We start from the raw sequence: 21678 nt of genomic DNA, 5'->3' as shown, positions 1-21678 counted from the left end.
CCTAGAAACCCCTCCAAGGAGAGAGCAAAACGAGCATTGGCTCGACTGAGACACTCAAGGTCTGCCATCTGAAAAGTAAAAACAATGGAGTGAGGGTTGAGGCCATAATGCCTTTGGGCTTGGGTCCTTCCCTTGATGATAGCATCCGCAAGTTGGTATGCCTGAGAGTACACCCAAGGTCTGCCCCCCAAGGGGAGTGTGAACCCACTCTAATGGCTCCCCCCTTTGAGTTAAAACTGCAGAAATCAATGTAACACCTGCAAAAAACCAAAGGGAAATGGGCTCAAAAATAGAATACCTCTTCAGGGAAACTTCATCCAGGGCTTTTTGGAACTGCAAAAATATTGCCCAAAGGCTATCTGTAATTGTAATAACTTCTTGGGGCGGCCTGTCCTTTAGTAGGGCAAATAAGGGCACAAGCCTATCATTAGTGACAGGAACCCATGGCAACAGCCAATTGATTTCCCCTAAAAGACTCTGAAGTTGGGTTCTGGTTAGAGAGACTGGAATATCCAGCAAAGGCTTAAGGGGGCTGGCCTGAGTCAAGGTAAGGTGGGACCCGAGCACCTTAAAAGGAGGTACCTTTTGAATTTTATTGAAGACTATGATAAACCCCCCCCCCTCTTTTAATATGGTGAGAACCTGAGCCAGAAGGCCCTCCAGGCGGCCTGGGTTTGGGTGCCCCAGAATTATATCATCCATGTACGCATAGGCAAGGGAGGTATCTGAACCCAGCACAGGCCCTAAATGTGTGGCCAAGTATTGTTGGCAAAAGGCCTGGCTATTGGCCATTCCCTGTGGCAGTACCATCCATTCAAACCTCCAATCAGGCATGGTAAAAGTTAAGAGAAGGGATGGAGAAAGCAAACTTCTTGCAGTCATCCTGATGCAGGGGGATAGAAAAAAAACAATCTTTAATATCAATCACAATCAAGGTATATTCTGAAGGTATAGCAGTAGTCCAGGGCATGCTTCTTAGGGGTGTTCCTACTAGCTCCATCCTTTCATTTACCTTACATAGATCTGGGAGCATAGGCCAAGCCCTGGAGTCTTTTTGAATAACAAATACAGGTGTGTTCCAAGGACTCATAGAAGGGCATATGTGCTCAAGGTATATCTGTTCCTCCACCAAAAGGTGGAAGGCTACAAGTTTAGGTTTGGTCAATGGCCACTGCTCCACCCAGATAGGGCTTCCCAGTTTCCACCTAATGGGAGGTACTCAGGGGGCAGTGGTCTTTAGGATTGAGGGTGCACCCAAACGGGTCCCCTATGTTCTTCTCTGTAATTATGAAAGTTTAAAAAAATCCTTTTCCTTAACTCCCTCTAGATCCTGTTTAAGCCTTTGTGCTTCTACTCCATCCAGTGTATCATCACAGGATGCTCGATGGTCTGTAGTAACCACAGAATCCATTTTTCTTAGTATGTCTTGCCCTAGTAAATTGGAAGTGAGGGTTTTTGCCATTAAGTGGCATATCTTTCCCTGTTCCCCATCTGGGCTAGTCCATTTCATAAGAGTGACCGTCTCTTTGTACTGGGAGTTGCCCCCTACCCCCAATATTGGTGGCCCGGGTGCAAACTTCCAGTCCAAGGGCACTTCCTCCTCCCCGAGTATGGTTCGATCTGCCCCCGTGTCAATCAAGCAGTGAAACCACTTCCTGCCTATGAGAATACTCATTTTAGGGTGGAGTCCTTCCACCAGGGGGATGGTCCAATGGGGCTAGGTCACCCTACCATGAGGCTGCCTGGGCCTCACAGCAGAGAGGGTTCCTCCTTGAGTTAACCAGCTGGAGGATGCCCCTCTCCTAGTTTAAAGGCTTCCCATCTAAATCAAACTTGGATCTACAATCCTTTTACCAATGGTATCCCTTCCTGCACCTGGGGCAGGGTGTAGGGGGCGGTTTGGCCCGCCCCCCCTGGGCTGGTTGGCGGGGTATTGTTGTAAACAGTTCCTCTTAAAGTACCCCTCCTGCCCGCATTTAAAACAAATCCCTCTCCCCGATGGTCTCGGGGTTCCTCGGCTCTGGACTGCTAGTGCCTAGGTAATAGACTCAGTCATTGCAGATGTCTGAGCCTGTAAAGCTAAAGCTAGTGATTGGGACTGGTGCTGTTATGTTCCTACCTCCTGCAAGGCCACAACCCATCTGCTCAGGGAACTCTCTCTCAATCCCAAGCAGGCCATGCTCTGGTCTGCTTTCATCCCTTCCCAGACCAGTAGCTTTACAAACTGATCTCGGAGGTTCCTTGTGGGAAGCTTGCAGTTAATACTCTGTTGGACTCAGTCTACAAACTCAGCTAGAGGATCATCAGTTTTTTGTCTCACTCCTGCTATGGGGGACTCAGTAGGCGCATCATCCAGTTTGTACTATGCGGCAAGTCCAGCCTGCCTCACCTGGTCATAATACGGGCCAGGTATTACAGCCTGTTGGACGCTAGTGGAGTACCCTTCCCCGGTCCCTGTTAACATGGCATAAGAAATAGGTATCACAGGTTGAGCCTGCCGGTTATTCTCCGCCCGTACTCTGCATTCCTCCTTAAAGAAAGCACGCCATTTAATAAACTGAGAACTGGTGAGGATGGCTTTGGCCACATCCAGCCAGTCCTTAGGGACACACTGGTGATAAGCAATGTCCTGTAATAGGGTCTGGGCCCAAGGAGAGTTCGGGCCATCCTCCGCCACCACTTTGTGGAGCTTTTTAAGATCCTTAGTTTCCCATGGATACCATTCCAAGGGCCTGTTAGCTCCTGGTGCCAGATTGACTGGATACACTTGGGGAAGCGAATCCTGTGGCCCAGGGTCTGGGCTCCTGGGTAGCGCTTCCTTTACAGGGTAGGCCTTCACATAGGTTACTTCCCCAGCCCTCAGCCCCTCTGTGGAAGGCCGGTAGTAGTCTAGGTCTCACTGGTCCCTCTCAAAGGTCTCGTAGGCCGCCGTACCTCCCTCCCAATAGGGGGAATAGGGTGGGGGCCTAGGGCCGTCTGGAGCACCCAAGACAGAGGGGGTAACTTACCTTCACCCTCATTTTGACTTCCATGGTGCATGTTAAAGTGCATTCTTGGTTGAATTTGACCCATTCCTTTTCCTTCTCACTTCCCAAGTCCTCCTTTACTCCCTCTAGGCCTAATGTTGCCTTTTTTTCCTTCTTCAGTGAAATAGCATTACCCATAGTAAGGTTTCACTTACCCTGAGAGACCACTTAGCCTTGGTCGGTATATTTTCCTTTCATGCCCCACATTGGGTACCAGATGTCAGGTCTTTGTCTGTCCCAAGAAAGATGGACGGGGTCCGAGGAAAGGTAAGTACAGCCACTCGAGCATTCCCCAATCTCCCTTAACCCAGGAGACAATCAGATGCAGTGGGGAGTCAAATCAAGCAGGAACTCAAGCTCATTTATTAACACCCAGCAAGCACTTTTTAAAGTAAAAATGAGCAGGTGGCATGGGAGGAGAGAAAGAGGAACAAATCACTGTAAAGGTCACACACTATCAAGCACCTAAGCTTCCACAGGCTGGTTACACACTGAATGTGAAGAAAATCGGGCTCTGCCCACTCAACTCCCTCTCAGTGCCATCTTTGCTGCCCATGTGCTCCACAGGACATAGTTTGCAAGATCAATAGAAAGCTCATGGATTGGGAGAAGATCTTCAATAGCTATACAACAGACAAGGGTCTCATATCAAAAATATACCTGGAACTCAAAAAATTAAATTCCCCAAAAGCAAATCCTCAGAGAAACAACTGCCCAATAAATAAGTGGGCTAAAGACTTAAAGAGACATCAAATACAGTGAAAGCAGGGGTTATACCATGGGGTATACAAAGCAACAAAGAAATAATCTTATAATTGTGTTAGAAACAATTGCATGAAAGAAAAAAACATTTGAATACATATCTTAGGGTTCATTTCCCTAACATCACCTTATCTGACCTTTTCTGCTTCACTCAGACATATACTAGATATTGCAAATAAGAGAAACCATGAGACCTATGTTTGTTTGGGCCTGGCTTACTTCACTTAATATAATTTTTTCCAAGCCTTTCCATTTCCTAACAAATGGAGCAATGTCGTTCTTTCTGATGGAGGCATAGAATTCCATTGTGTATATATACCACATTTTCTTGATCCATTCATCTACTGAAGGGCATCTGGGTTGGTTCCATGTCTTAGCTATATTGATGTTAGTATAATTTGTGGAGGGGAAGGGGAAGAAAAAATCATTTAAATAGGGATACAGGTGGACCCATTGCAACAATGAGATGTACGAGTCATTATGTCGAAAAATGAACTTACAGCTTTGGTGCAGGGGGAGGGGGGTAGCTGGGAGGATTGGGTGGGGTGGGGGGCAGGGGGAGGATGGGAAGGGATGAGAAGGGAAGGGGAAACAAAGGAGGAGGCTACAATGCTTGATAAGAAATGTACTCATTATCTCGCCCATGTAATTGTAACCCCTCTATACAGTATTTTCACAATTAAAAAAATAATGTAAAACAAAAAGACTTAAAGAGAAACTTCTCTGAAGAGGAAAGAAGGATGGCCAATAGAAATGCTCAACCTCTCTAGCCATAAAAGAAATGCAAATCAAAACAACATTTAGATACCACCTCACCCCAGTTAGAATGGCTATAATCAAGAACTCTAATAACAACAGATGCTGGAGGGAATGTGGACAGAAGAGAACCCTACTGCATTATTGGTGGGAATGTAAACTTGTTTAACCACTTTGGAAAGTAGTACGGAGTTTTCTCAAAAGATTCCACATAGAGATCCCCTATGACCCAGCAATCCTAATCTTGGGCATTTACCCAAATAATCCCAAACAAAACCATACTAAAGCTTCCAGCACTACTATGTTTATTGCAGCATTATTTTCCATAGCTAAGATATGGAACCAACCCAGATGTCTCTCAGTAGATGAATGGATCAAGAAAACGTGGTATATATACACAATGGAATTCTATGCCTCCATCAGAAAGAATGGCATTGCCCCATTTGTTAGGAAATGGAAAGTATTGGAAAAAAATTATATTAAGTGAAGTAAGCCAGGCCCAAAGAAACATAGGTCCCATGGTTTCTCTTATTTGTAATAACTGGTATATGTCTGAGACAAGCAGAAATGGTCAGATAAGTTGATGTTAGACAAAATGAACCCCACGTTAAGGATTTAAATGTTTTTTTTTCTTTATCGTGATTGTTTCTAACATATGTATAAAAGGATTTCTTTGTTGCTTTGTATGTCCCTGCCCCACAGTATAACCCCTGTTTTCACTTTATTTGATGTTGGTAAATTTGAGGAGGGGAAGGGAAAAAACAAATTGTTTAAACAAGGATACAGGTGGACCCACTGCAACAATGAGATGTACAAGAGTTTATGTCAAAAAACGAACTTTACAACTTTGGCGGTTGGGTGGGGGGAAGGGACTCGGGCGAGATGGGAAGGCATGGGAAGGCGAAACAAAGGAAGAGGCAACAATGCTTGGTAAGGAGTGTACTCATTACCTTGCCCATATAATTGTTACCCCTCTGTACAGTATTTTCATACAAAAAACAAATTAATTATATTAAATTAAATAAATGGATAGAAAGGCTGGAAGAGACAAACAATTCTGACTTCTCAATCTTCACTCTCAACATCAGTGGGCTTGACTCCCCAATTAAATGACATAGATTGACCAGTTGGATCAAAAAGCAAAATCCATCTTTTTGCTATCTCCAAGAGACACATCTTGCCTCCCAAAACAAAAACATACTGAAACTAAAGGCTAGAATAGAAACTATCAAGCAGACAGCCCCCATAAGCAGGGGGGAATTGCAATCCAAATATCAATCAAAATAGACTTCAAATTAAAACGAGTCAGAAGAGACACACTAATAAAGGAGTGCTCCTCCAAGAGGAGATAACGTTCCTAAACATCTATACACCAAATGTTGGAGCACCACTTTCATCAAGCAAAAATTATTTAATCTAAAAACACACATACACCCACACACAGTGATTGTTGCTGACTTTAAGACACCACTGTCACACCTGGACAGCTCAATAAAGAAATGACAGAGCTAAGCAATTGCATAGACCAACTAGATTTAACAAACATCTATAGAATATTTCATCCAAAAACACCAGAATTTACATTCTTCTCAGCAGTGCATGTTTAGCTCACAAAGCAAGTTTATGCAAATTCAGAAGGATTAGAATTATTCCATGCATTCTTTCATATCACAATAGGATAAAATTTCAGATCAACACCAAAGGCCAAAATAGAAAATTGTGCAACACATGGAGACTCAACAACACTTTGTTGAATCACCAGTGGATCATGGAAGAGATCAGATCTGAAATTCAAACATTTATGATATTTAACAATAAGGAGAACACACAATAACAGCTCCTCTGGGACACAGAAAAAGCAGTTCTCAGTGGACAATTTATAGCTGAGTGGCTATATCAACAAATTGGAGAAAACTCAAACCAACAATTTAATGATACATCTTAAGCCCCTTGATAAAGAGAAACAAGTCAAAACCCAACCCAGCAGATGAAAGGAAATAATTAAAATTAAATCAGTTAAATGAATTAGAAACCAAAAAACCATAGAAAGAATAACAAGAAAAAGTGTTGGTTCTTCAAAAAAGCCAACAAAACTGACAGACCCTGAACAAACTTCATCAATAAAAGAACAAAATCAGAGACAAGAATGGAAACATCACCTCAGAAACTAGCAAGATTCAGAATATCAAAAGTGAATACTTTGCGGACCTTTATGCTAATGAATTCAAGAATATGGAAGAAATTAATGAATTTCTAGCAAAAATTGATAATCTCAAACTAAATCAAGATTTAAACCAACTAAATAGACCCATATCTAGTAATGAAATAAAAACAGCAAAAAGAGACCTCCCACCCAAGAAAAGCCCAGGACCACATGGATTCACAGTTGAATACTATTATAATGGCTTCAAAAGAGCACTCATTCCTATTCTCATCTAACTCTTCAATGAAATTGGAAATGAAAGCTCACTACCAAATTCATTCTATGAAACCGCCATAACCCTCATCCCAAAACCAGGCAGAGACCCATCAAAGAAAGAGAACTATAGACCCATTTCTCTGATGAACATTGATGAAAATCTTCTCAATAAAATTCTGGCCAATCGACTTCAACAACTTATTAAAAAAATCATACACTATGATCAAACAGGATTCATTCCAGGAATGCAAAGCTGGTTTAGTATATGCAAATCAACTAATGTAATTCAACACATCAATGGAAACATGGAAAAGAATTACATGATTATCTCAATAGATGCAGAAAAAGCATTAGACAAGATCCAACAGCCCCTTATTATGAAAGCTCTAGAAAAACTAGGAATCCATGGAGTATTCCTCTATATAATCAAGGCTGTATGACCAAGCCTACAGACAGTGTAATACTCAATGGTGAAAATTAAAGCCATTTCCACTGAAATCAGGCATGAGACAAGATGTCTGCTCTCTCCACTCCTCTTCAACATAGTATTAGAATTCCTAGCTAGAGAAATAAGGCAAGAGGCAAACATAAAAGGGATCCAAAGAGGTAAAAAAGGAGTAAGACTCCCCCTATTTGCAGCTGACATGATCTTGTATTTAAAGAACCCATATACTACACTCTCAAGTTATTTGAGCTGATCCAAAACTTTGACAAAGTAGCACGGTATAAAATCAATCCATGAAAGTCAGTAGCTTTCCTCTGCGCAAACAATGAGAAGAGAGGCTGAAATTAGAAAAGCAACTCCATTTGCAATTTCCTCAAAAAAAATTCCAAGGAATAAACTTAGCCAAAGAAATGAAGGACCTCTACAATGAAAACTTCAAAAATCTGAATAAGGAAATTAAAGCAGACCTCAAGAAGTAGAATAACCTTCCATGTTCCTGGCTTGGGAGGATTAGCATTGTGAAAATGGCAATATTGCCAAAAGCTAATTCAATGCAATTCTCATCAATATCCCAACTTCTTTTTTCCAATTAAATAGAAGAAGCAATTAAAACATTCATATGGGACAACAAAAGACCCTGAATAGCAAAAACAATCTTTAGCAGGAAGAACAATGCTGGAGGAATTTCAGTATCGAACCTCAAAGTCTATTACAAAGCCATAGTACTCAAAACAGCTTAATACTGGCACAAGAACAGGCCTGAGGACCAATGGAATCGATTCAAAAACTCAGAAATGAACCCACAGACCAATGACAACCTACTCTTTTACAATGGGGCAAAGAAAAATAGGATGGATGAAAGACAGCCTCTTCAATAAATGGTGGTGGCAGAATTGGCTAAGCATGTGTAGAAAACTAAAGCAAGATCCATATATGTTGGAGGCATTGACTAGTATGACCCCATCTGAGGTCTTGCGTGCCATGAGGGTGCATATGCTGGCATGCATTCCCTCTGGGAGAAGGCTAGAGCACCCCTTCTTCCATGTCAGGTTAAAGGTCTGACATCTGGCCACCAGATTCAGATGAAGGCTTGCAGGAAGTGCCATTCATGCTCCTCTAAGTTAACCCTTTAGAACAATGTCTCGAGACTCCCTTTGTGTACTCATCTGTGCTTTACCTACTTTTTACAACCTTTGATGACTGGAACTGCTCAGCATTTGTTGACAAGGATTTGCTATACCTCCTTACTGACTTAAAGCTAAATTCTCACTGTCTGTGCTCCCATAAAACTATTTAAGATTAACTCTCCATCCCCTGATTGAAGATTTACTTTTCATGGCTGTATGCCATGTGATGTTCCAATAAACTTTGTCTATACCAACATGGTATAGCCTACTTTCTGGCTACCAGATAATGCATTCCCAGGTCTTGATGTGTGAACAGCAACACTTATTTATCAGCCTGCACCAGAATCAACTCCAAATGGATCAAAGAACATTGAGGGAAATGCAGATATTTTAAAAGTATTGTAAGAATAAATAGGAGAAACACTGGGGCTCCTTGGCATAGGTCAGAACTTTCTTAATAATGATCCAGAAACACAACAAATCATAGAAAGTCTGGATAAATGGGATTGCATTAAACTGCAGAGCTTCTGCATAGCAAAGGACATAGCTAGCAAAATATATCAAAACCCCACAGACTGGGAGAATATCTTCACCACCCATATATCAGTCAAGGGTCTCATATCTAAAATATTCGAATAGCTCAAGAAATTAAATTCCCTCAAAACAAACCTCCAAAGAAACAAACACCCCATTAAAAAGTAGGCTAAAGACCTTGAGACCTCTCTGAAGAGAAAATATGAATGCCAAGAGACACGTAAAGAATTGCTCATTATCTCTAGCTATTAAAAAATGCAAATCAAACAACATTGAGGTTCCACCTTATACCAGTTAGAATATCCATAACCAAGACATCTAACAACAACAGATGCTGGCAGGAATGCAATGAAAGAACACTACTACACTGTTGGTGGGAGTGCAAACTTGTTCAACCATTCTGGAAAGCATTGTGGAGGTTCCTCAAAAAACTACACATAGAGCTTGCCTATGACCCAGCAATCCAACTTCTGGGAATCTACCCAGAAGTCCACAAACAAGGCCACACTAAACCCACTAGTATGAAAATGTTCATTGCAGCATTATTTACCATAGCCAAGACATGGAAACAACCCAAATGCCCCTCAGTAGATGAATGGATCAAAAAATGTGGTGCATATACACAGTGGAATTCTATGCTTCCATCAGAAAGAATAACATTGTTCCATTCATAAGGAAATGGAAAGACTTGGAAAAAATTATATTAAGTGACGTAAGCCAGACCCCCAAAAAAGCAGGTTGCGTGATCTCCCTCATTTGTAAGAATTAGAATATGAAGAAGATACTCTTAACAGGGGATCTCAAGAACCCAAAAGCTTAACACAAAGGACTCTATATAAGGAAACATATTAATATGAACTCCAATTCATGGAAACAAGAGGCTTTCATTAGACCTTGTATATAGTTATTTCCTTCTCTTTATTGTTTTTTCTTCATTTCTCTTAGCTTTTTGTACCTCGTTTTTCACATAATAGACAATACAATATGTGGAAAGGAAAGGGAATCATAGAAACAGCAGAACAATGGATGAACCACAGCAACTTTAATACTCATTTTACACTATGTGGGATATGAACATTACAACTTGGGGGGATACAGAGAGGTAATTTGGAGATAAAGAGGGATGGGTAATGATTAAAAACAAATGTGCTTGTCTTACCTAAGTAATTGTAACCTCTCAACACAACACCTTTTCAATTACAAAATAAAATTTAAAAAAATTGACAAACAGAAAGTAGAAGCACACATGCCAGGATTTTCTCCTGCTTTTTGTTAATCCATGGCAGCAAATCATTTAAATACCTGTTAGAAATTTCCTTTGGGACCTAGAATAGCCAAAGCTTCTAGAGCCATAATAACAAAGACAGCTTGGTATTGGCACAAAAACAGATCTGAAGACCAATAGAACAGATTAGAAGATCCAGAAATAAAATCACATACCTATAGTCAGCTGATACTTGACAAAGGATATACAGTGGAAGAAGCATAGCTTCTTCAACTATTAGTGCTGGGAAAACTGGGTGTCCACACGCAGAATAATAAAAGTGGACCCCAGCTTGTGACCACTCACTAACATCAACTCAAAATGGATTAAAGACCTTAACATTAAACCTGAAACTTGGAAACTACTACAGAACAGAGTAGGAAAGACACTTGAACTTATAGGCACAGGCAGGAACTTCCTGAACAGAGTCCCAGGGTCACAACAAATTGGAGAGAGACTCAACAAATGGGACTAACTTAAAATAAAGTTCTTCACAGCTAAAGACACAGCTACCAAACTAGAAAGACAGCCAAGTAATTGGGAAAAAAATATTTACCAACAACATATCAGACAAAAGCCTAATATCCATTATATACAGGGAATTCCAAAAATGAATCCTTCCCAAATCTAACAAACAAATCATTAAATAGGCAAGGAAGCTAAAGAGAGATTTCCCAGAAGAAGAGATAAAAATGGCAAAGAAATTCATGAGGAAATGTTCATCATCCCTGGCTGTAAAGGAAATGCAAATAAAAACAACACTGAGATACCACCTTACTGAAGTCAGAATGGCCTACATGCTAAATTCAGCCAACACCAAATGCTGGCAGGGATGAGGAGAAAGAGGAACCCTATTGCATTGTTGGTGGGAATGTACACTAATACAACCACTACGGAAAACAGTCTGGAGGTACCTCAGAAAGCTAAGTATAGACCTCTGCTATGACCCAGCCATACCACTCCTAGGCATGTACCCTGAGCAATAGGAACCAGGATACAAGGACACATGCACTTCCATATTCATTACAGCACTGTTCACAATAGCCAAGATATAGAAACAACCCAGATGAATGGATCCAAAAAGTGTGGTACCTATATACAATGGAATATTATGCAGCTATTAGAGAGGACAAAATAATGGCATTCACAGGGAAATTGATAGAACTAGAAAAAATCATTTGGAGTGAGGTAAGCAAGAGCAGAGAGACAACAGCACATGGCCTCCCTGATATGTGGATGTTAAATACAAAATACAAGGTGATATCACAAATTAAATAGGATTGGAGAAACAAAGGACCTCCACTCAATTTGTTGCATCATTTCTAAATGACTCCATATTCTTGACCACATATATGGTGTATGTGTGTGTGTGTGTGTGTGTGTGTGTGTGTGTGCACGCGCGCGCATGTGCGCGCGCACACACGCACGTGCGTGTGCATATCTGAAGGAAGCTAGGAGGACGACACAGAATCAGAGCGAAACGAGAAAATATACAACAGAGGGGCCAATCAGCTACACTGGACATTGATGAAAATGAACTAAACAACTCAAGGGCAGTGATGGGAGTGAGAGAATGAAAAGGGAAAGAGGGAACAGCTTACACTAAGCAAAAGGAAAGAAGTGTACATATCAACCGATGTGGAAGAAATAGTTTTATTGTCAAAGCTCATAGAATTCACAAACATTACAGACCATGGTAATGACAATTTGCCTTGTGAAGGTTAAAATGTGTTTGTGACTTTAACTATCACTATTTCATAATACTCTGAAATTTATGTAATCACTTAATCTCAGTAAAAAAACCTAAAAAAATTCTTTTGCACTTCCCCATCACTCATGGCTAGTTGCTACCTATAAATTTGATTCTAAACATTTTAGTCTTCCTTCCAAATTTTTTTTTCCTTCCAAAATTTTTTAAATGATGTACTGATCATTCAAAAATGTAATGTCCAAATACCATGTATTTGTACAGTTTATAAAGCTTGCCTCATTATTAATGTCTAATTTATTCTATTATGATCTGTTAAGATATAGGAAATTATTTTAAGCATATTATGACATGCTTTATGATAAAAATGTGGCCTTCTTTAGAGAAAGTTTTATGTGATTCTGAAAAATTGAATATTCTGCAATCATTAGATGAAATAATCTGTATATGTTTTGTGAAGTCCAATTGATCATAGTTTAAGTAAGAGAATCTCTGTTGATTTTTTGGTTGATTTTATGATGTATCTATTGACAAGAATGGTGTCTAAAATCCACTCGTTATTACTATGTGTATATCACATGTCCTTTTATGTCCAGTAGTGTGTTTTATGAAACTGGGTACACTAATATTTGAGACATATGTACTTATAATCATTATACCATCTTGATGAATTGTTCCTTTTATTAATGCACAGTAACCTTTATTTCTTGTGGTAAATTTTTCTTGAAGTCTATTTTGTCAGGTATAATGTAGCTACTCCTGCACTTTTGACTTCTGCTTGCTTGATAAGATATTCTAAATTTTTTTTCAGGATCTAAAAGGATTACCATCATTAATTCAACAATTATCCCAGGAAATGGAGCTGTGGCTCAAAGTGGTAGAATGCTAACCTTGAGCAAAAGAGCTCAGGGATAGTGCCCAGGTCCCATGTTTAAGCCCTTCAATCAAAAAAAAATTTTTTTCTCCCAAACCTCAGATTTCTAAGTCTGGTACTCGTAGCAGATGAAAGCCAGGGAAAAGAATATATATGTGACTCAATAAAAATCAGCATCAAGCAGCCATAGTTGGACCATAAGTACAATGTCACTGATTTTTAGAACACTTAGGAAATCCATCATAAATCTCAAACTCCTCACATCTGATTTTACCCTCTTGGTCATAACATATTCTGTGAAAAGTTATTACAGAGTCTAATACATTTGGAAATTTCACAATCCACTGTATTTTATTTTGCTTGATAATAATAATACACACTGGGGTAATGTACTCTTCTGGAAACTTTGATGAAAAAATTAATACATAAATGAATTAATGAATAAATAAACTATGATAGTTGGTTCTATACATCTGCTTGATTGGATTGGATTAAGAGATGCTCCCATTAATGTCAGCTTGTTCAATCAATCTGGAAAGCAGTGTGGAGGTTTCTCAAAAAACTAAACATAGAGCTTCCCTATGACCCAGCAATTCCACTCCAGTGCCTTTACCCAAATGACCACAAACAAGACCACACTAAAGCTATCATCACAACCATGTTCATTGCAGCAGTGTTTACCATAGCCAAGATATGGAATCAGCTCAGATGATCCTTTATAGATGAATGGATCAATGTGGTATATATACACAATGGCATTCTATTTACTCATCTGAAAGAATGATATGTCTGTAAGTGTGTTTCCGGAAAAAAAATTACATATAATGCTTGTAATGATACACTGAGGAAATGCAGAAAAAAATCAGTAAGGGTGTGTGTGTGTGTTTGTGTGTGTGTGTGTGTGTGTGTTATGCCAATTTGTACTTGTACAATTTGTACAAGTAAAAATCTGAGGAACATGTGTTAGAACTGTTATTAAAGATGAAGAATAACTAGATGAACACAAGTTTTGAGCAGTTAAAATTTACTGATATATGTCCAGTAAGCACATTCTGTATTTAATGTTATATCTTAGGATTTAGAAAAGGCTCTAGAACCTGGATCGGAAGAGTTTCCTGAGTAAATTGGAAATCAATAGTCTTCCCTGGATTGACATAGGAAGGAAATCAATGAAGGAAGGAAATCAATGAAGGAATGCTGAAATGGACTTGTCAAATGGCAAATTACCAAAGGCAAAAACAAAAGCAGTTTATTTTCAACTGATAAGGAAAGCAATATACTCTGTGTATTGAAAAGAATTTAATGACTCCCTAGCCCTAGGTCATTACAGACATCTTCTAGTATCCATGAAAGATTGGATTTAAAATGCCTATTCCCAAGCTGTAGATGTCAATATCTGCAGATCTCCAAACCCCTTATATAAAATAGCATCGGATTTGTATGAAATCTCTCTATATATCCACTTACATACTTCAGTTCACTATTTAGACAATTTATAGAACCTAATAAAATAAAAATGCTAGATAGTTATACTGTATTTTCTAAGGAATAATGACAAGAAAAAATCTGGATATAATCATTTGCGTTGCAAATATTAAAATATTTTAACCAATAGTTGATTGAATCCATAGGTATAGATCTTAAGAATGTGTCTTGATTGCTGTTACTATACATCAGGTTATACTCTGGTCTGTTACATTCTTGACATTATACTAACTGGACATAGAAAGGGGAAACTACTCCAGACTTGTAAGAGACTCATGGTCAGAGTGTGGGAAACAATCCAATGAAATTTAGGCACATTTGACCCAGTGAAATTTCTAAGAATTCAATGATGTGGAACATGTCTTAATGTCCTTTCTAAGGTAAATGATAAGTTGTTGCATCTGGCAATTCCTGCAATGAAAAGAAATGCACAAGGCTTAGTAGGCCACTAGATTTGTGAGGCAACATCTTTTCCATTTCAATATGTTACCCCAGGTAATTCACTAAGTGTTTTAAAAAGCTACTAGTTTTGAGTGGAGAACAGAGAATAATATATGTTATATCTAGGCAGCTGTGCAAGCTACTTGTCACCTGGACTGTAATCTATCAGTGGGGATAGAAATACTGTTTTGAGTCTTTGGAAGGCCCACATACTTGGATTAAAGTCCAGGCCTTGAGTATTTTGGAGCAAATCCCCACCGTCATCCATAAGTAACTCTACTTTTCCTCTGAGAAATTGCTCTTAAAGTACTGGTAGGCCTTAGGAGGGATCAAACATAGGTCAAGGTACCATATATATTATCTGAGCTGCCCATAGTCTCCACACCTGTCATATTGTATTATTTACCTCAGCATACACTATAGCTTCTCTTCTGGAATTTCTCTACTATCGATGGACAAAGAAAGAGGATTCAGGTCTGGCTTACAGATGGGTCTACACAATATGTAGATACTACATGAAAGAATACAACTATAGTATGTAATTCCCTTTCTGGAACATTTTTAAAGGATACTGGAATAGAGAAACTCTTGAGCATGGTCAAGGCTTTGTTAGATGACCAGGGACAGGAAGAAATATGTTGAGACAAATGAAAACAGAGAAATTTGGGGAAGAAGTGTAAAGATGATTGCATCTTAAATAAATGTTCCCCTGAGTGACTTCAGTACAGGAAGCTTTTAATAATTATGGTGTGGATCGGATGACCCACTCTGTGGATAGTAGACTATTTCTTTCCCATTTCAAACACTGCAATGGGCTTGTGTTGGCAGGCCTGGAGGATGAAGATCAGTTCAGCAACATGGATTTACACTCAGGAAGGACAAACAATTATGACCACTGCTGAATTCTCAATCTTCCAGACTAATAAGGAGATCCTCATATGGTGCCATTTTCAGAAGTAATAAGTGACAATACTTGATGGCAGGCTGACTTCACTGGACTCTTTCCATTATTCAAAGGTCATACACTAGACTAGATATTCAGGAAACAAATCAGCCTTCCCTGGAGACAACATTTCTGCCAGAACATCATCCATGGCCTTAAAAACTGCCATATCCTCCACCATACTATTCCAACTAGTCTTGCTTCTCACCAAGTAACAAGAAATGTGGTCACAGACAAGGCCATAGAAATCGCTGGTCTTATGTTCCCACCATCAAAAAGTAATTGGTTTCATAAAATGTAGAATGTTCTTTCAATGACTTAATTTTTTTGTAACCTGGCTGGGACAGGCTTTTCCAGAAGGCTTTATGTGCTCTGAATCAGCACCTAAAATAGAATACTGTATTCCCTCTTAGCCAAGGTTCACAGATCCAGGAATCAGAGTGTGGAAATAGATGGATAGTATTTACCATTGCATCTAGTGACATACTAGCAATATGTGTGCTTCCTGTTCACATAACTTTATATTCTTCTGTCTTAGAGGTCTTGGGCCCAGAAGAAAATGCTTCCACCAAGAGACAAACAAGGATTCCAATGAACTGGAAAGCAAGATGTTACTCTGACACTTTGGGTTTCTCATATTTGAGTCAACAAACTTGGAAAAGAATTAGCATTTTGGTTGTATTATAAATCTGATCTATAGAAGGGAATGGATTATTGCTGCACAATGGAGGCAAGGAGCATATCTGCAATACAGGAGACTTCTTAGGGCATTTGTTCAAATTACCATGCCCTGCAAATAAGGTCAACTGGAAAAGTATAACAACCTTGTCCAAGCAGGATTATAAAAAGCTGAGACCCTCCTGCAGTAAAGATTTGGGTCATGCCAGGCACCCGTGGCTCATACCTGTAATCCTAGCTACTCAGGAGGCTGAGATATGAGAATCACGGTTCAAAGCCAGTCTGTACTGGAAAGTCCGTGAGACTCTGATCACCAATAAACCACTAGAAAACCGGAAGTGGCTCTGTGGTTCAAGTGGTAGAGCTCTCTCCTTGAGCTGAAGAGTGGAGGGGTAGTGCCCAGACACAGAGTTCAAGTCCCATGACCTACAAAAAAAAAAAAAGATTTGGGTTACATCCACCAGGTAAAAAATTACAGCCACCTGAAATGCTTGCCAAAGACATAGGAAGTATATATAGTGATGGAAGAAGGTAATGACAAATACTACCTATGACCGTGTAGTCTGATCTACAAATAAACCCATTATGAATTTTCTTCTTCAAGTTATTATTAAAATACCTGTGTCAGGCTGGGAAGGTGGGTCAGTGGTAGAGCGCTTGCCTTGCATGCATGAGGCCCTGGGTTCGATTCCTCAGCACCACATAAGCAAAATGAAAAAAGCCAGAAGTGGTGCTGTGGCTCAAGTGGTAAAGCGCTAGCCTTGAGCTGAAGAGCTGAGAGACAGCGCCCAGGCCCAGAGTTCAGGCCCACGACTGGACCCCCCCCAAAATAAAAATACCTGTGCCAACATATATATGTATTGAGTATGTTATTTCTCCTCATGTTCTTTTGTCATTTAACATGATTCATAGATTTTTATATCAGTACTTAAATATTGGTAATTTTACTTACCTTTACTTAATTTATAAGATCAGTAAAGCAAAAATCATCCTGCTTTGTTTTTCTGGATAATAGTAACATTTGTGTTAATTATTTTGTCCACACAACTCATTTCTCTGGTATAATATAATTAAAAAGATATTCATAAACATCTTTTGGAACTACTGTCTTGAAAAATAAGCACATAGGCAAAAGCAACAATTCAAAAATGTTAATGATCTTTAGCTCCAGTATCCAAGATACCATTGTGCATGCAAGAATCCCTGTCAGGAACTAAATTCCATGGTCTATGGACTCGACAGGATTAGTGGCATTTGTTAACACCCGACTGTGGTTGTGATTTGTACTGAAAGCCCTCACTTGAGACCAAACAGAGAGTTGTTAACAAGAGAATTATTACACCTTCTCAAAAGGCAAAGGTCAGGAGTTACAAGGTGTTAACAAGTGTACAATATGAGCAGGATACCAAGACTTTGCTCTAAAAATTATTTATAGGATATGCCTTTGAGGTCAGAAAGAGCCAGCACAAATATTCAAAACAAATTCCTTACATGGCTGTTATTTGGAAGAGTTCCTATATGCCTTTCTTGATCCTGGTTTCTCAGGAACATTTTAGTGTCATAGATAAAAATTAACATGAAAATTTATACTCAGCATAAGATTCTTTTTTACTGTGTCCCTTAAAGACTATTATGTAACCACCTTGTAAATATCACAGAACTAGGCAGAAATCTACTCTATTAAGAAACCTATTCTATTTGGGGAGCATAGTAATCATTAGAATAATTTACTTTTTCATTAAATATATGTTTATTGGCTTCTTCTGACTCTCACAATCAGCCTCAGCACTATACTTTAGAACTAAAAGAAAATTTTTTTCTTTTATTTTTAGTTTGAGACAAAATATTGCTATGCAATCCAGGATGGCCTCAAATGCACAGTTCTCCTGGCTTAGCCTCCTGAGTGCTAAGATTGCAGGGGCACAATGAGTTTCTATCTTAAATAATTTTAACCAAACTGTAGAGCTTCTGCATGACAAAGAACATATCTAGCAATATCAATAGAAAGCCCAGAGATTGGGAGAAGTTCTTCACTAGCCATACAACAGACAAGGGCTTCATATCAAAAATATACCTAGAGTTAAAAAAATTAACCCCAGTAAAATTCCTCAAAGAAACAATCACCTCATTAATAAGTGGGCTAAAGAATTGAAAAGAGACTTTTCTGGAGAGGAAATAAGAATAACCTTGCTCATATAATTGTAACCCCTCTGTACAGTATTTTCACAATTTAAAAAAATTGCAAAAAAAAAAGAAAAGGAAGAGATGCTTCCTAAGAAATAAAAGATTATGGGGTGAAAAAAAGAATGGCCAATAGACACATGAAGAAATGCTCAACATCTCTGTCCATAAAAGAATTGCAAATCAAAACCACATTGAGATTCCACCTCATTCCAGTTAGAATGACCATTAGAAAGACAACAAATAATAGCATATGCTAACATGGATGTGGCCAAAAGGGAATGCTACTACATTGTTGGTAGGAATGTAAACTGTTTCAACCACTCTGAAAAGCAGTATAGAAGTTCCACAAGAGACTAAACATAGAGCTTCCCTATGATCCACCAATCCCACTCCTGGGCTTTTACCCAAATGCCCACAAAAAAGGTCACGCTAAAGCTACCGGTACAACTTTGTTCATTGCAGCTTTATTTATCATAGCTAAGATATAGAACCAACCCAGATGCCCCTCTAGATAAATGGATCAATAAAATGTGGTATATATACACCTCGGAATTTTATCCTTCCATCAGAAAGAATGACATTGCCCCACGCATAAGGAAATGGAAAGACGGGGGGAAAAATCATATTAAGTGAAGTAAGCAAGGCCCAAAGAAATCTGGGTTCCATGTTTTCCCTCATTTGTAATAATTAGTATATGTCCAGGATAGTCCTAGCCGAGGATCACAATACAGCAATAGCTATGTACATATGACCATATAAAATTATGCTAATGGAAATGAACTCCAAGATATGGAAACAAGAGGTTTTGTTGTTGTTGTTGTTGTTTTCAATGTACTGTATGAAATTATTACTTTTTACTTTTGTTTGTTTTATTCATTTGGTTTATCCCCTATTGTGACTGTTTTTCTTTTGGTACCCTGTGTCTTGTATATACTTTTATCTGATTTGGGGAAGGGACAAGGAATAACAAAATGCTGAAACAAGGATACAGGTTGAACTTTAGAAAGCAGTATGGAGGTTCCTCAAAAGACTCCACATAGAGCTCCCCTATGACCCAGCAATCCCATTTTTGGGCATTTACCCAAACGATCACAGACAAGGCCATACTAAAGCTACCAGCACAACTATATTTATTGCAGCATTATTTACCATAGCTAAGATATGGAACCAACCCAGATGCCCCTCAGCAGATGAATGAATCAAGAAAATGTGATACACACACACACACACACACACACACACACACACACACACACAATGGAATTCTATGCCTGCATCAGAAAGAATGACATTGCCTCATTTGTTAGGAAATGGAAAGACTTGGAAAAAATTATACCAAGTGAGGTAAGCCAGGCCCAAAGAAACATAGGTCCCATGGTTTCCCTTATTTGCCAAAACTAGTATATGTCTAAGACAAGCAGAAATGGTCAAAAGCTATGTACATATGACCATGTAAGATGATGTTAAGGTGAAATGAACCCCAAAACAGGGACACAAGTGTCTTGTTCTTTCTTGCTATTGTTTTTAACATAGTTATAATGTGCTATGTGATTTTTTTTGTTTCTTTTGTATGTTCTTCCCCCATGGTATAACCCCTGTTTTCACTGTATTTGATTCTGGTGCCCGGCATCTTGTATATATGCTTTTCTAATGTGGGGAGAGAAAGGGAAATAACAAAATACTGAGACAAGGATACAGGTTGACCCATTGTAACAATAAGATGTACAAGACACTATGTTGAAAACAAACTTTACAACTTGTGGGAGGGGAGGGAGGGAGGAGTTGGGAAAGTGGGGATTGAAGGGATGGTAGGGGAAAATCAGAGGAGGAGGTAACAACGCTCAATAGGTAATAGACTCATTACCTTACTCATGTAACTGTAACCCCTCTGTACACTATTTTTACAATAAAAATATTTTTAAAAATAGACTAGTTCTAATGATTCATTCCATTTTACTATTTAAAAATAGTAAAAAAAAAATAAAAAAGATACAGGTTGACCCATTGTAACAATGAGACATACTAGACACTATGTTGAAAACCAACTTTATAACTTTGGGAAGGGGGAGTTGGGGAGGTGTGGGAGGAAGGGATAGTAGAAGAAAAACAAAGGAGGGAGTAGTAACAATACTCGATAGGAAATGTACTCATTACCTCACTCATGTAACTGTAACCCCTCTGTAGAGTATATTTACAATAAAAATATTTTTAAAAATAGACTAGTTCTAATGATTCATTCCATTTTATGCCTCTGTGCTTTGCTTATGTTTTTCCAAGACTGAATTTCGCCTCTGTGCTTTGCTTATGTTTTTCCAAGACTGAATTTCCCACCCTACCTTCACAAGGTAGGATAGTACTAGTATTCCAAAGCTCATCACCAATATCTGAACAATGCCTATATGAATTCCTCTCCTATCCCTTCCCCAACAGCAGTGCTGCTTTTTACACACAGACGGCATTGTAACAGTGCACAAAGTAATAAAGGCATTACTTATCCATAAGTTCCATGCTGTATCCCTACACAGCTTGGCTTTCAATTATACTAAAGATTCCCAAAATAACATTTCCAATTGTGACATTTCAGATGACCTGCAGACCCATATGTCCTGATGGCTTCCATTAAGTCCATTTACATATCTCTCAAGTTCTTCAGTCTCAAATATTCAAACTTGACCTCTTATCTACCCAAAGAATTGTTGAATCAAAGATAAAAATAAAATCACAAACTACTTTTGCATTTCTTGCTGATTTCCTACTGTACCTTGAGTTGCCATCACCATTTAATTGCATGTAAACTACTTAGCTTTCTTATGCTACCATTGTGCTAAATGAAAATACACTTATATTCTTTCAGGGGAAGGCTTAGCTGCACTTCCTTCACCAAGCACTTTGGCAGCCATGAGAATTCTTTTGCACCTGGTGTGGTGCAGTGCCATAAGTCCATGCTTTGGAATAAAGCATTGCTCTATGTACTTGCAGCACTGGCTCTTTTTAGCTGCCTGATCTTGAAGAAGTCACCTATCATTTTTGAC

At 39.0% G+C, this 21678-nt stretch overlaps 1 pseudogene; it reads left to right on the top strand.

The window, feature by feature from the left end:
* The first annotated feature begins 3243 nt into the window (after nucleotides 1-3243).
* LOC122096354 overlaps nucleotides 3244-21678 on the top strand; it is a 71430-nt pseudogene continuing 52995 nt past the window's right edge.

Source organism: Dipodomys spectabilis, unplaced genomic scaffold (genome assembly GCF_019054845.1).
Source record: "Dipodomys spectabilis isolate Male_0828 unplaced genomic scaffold, ASM1905484v1 ptg000369l, whole genome shotgun sequence".
Classification (NCBI taxonomy): Eukaryota; Metazoa; Chordata; class Mammalia; order Rodentia; family Heteromyidae; genus Dipodomys; species Dipodomys spectabilis.
Note: the sequence above shows the minus strand (reverse complement) of the source record. Positions and strands in the feature narration are given on the sequence as shown.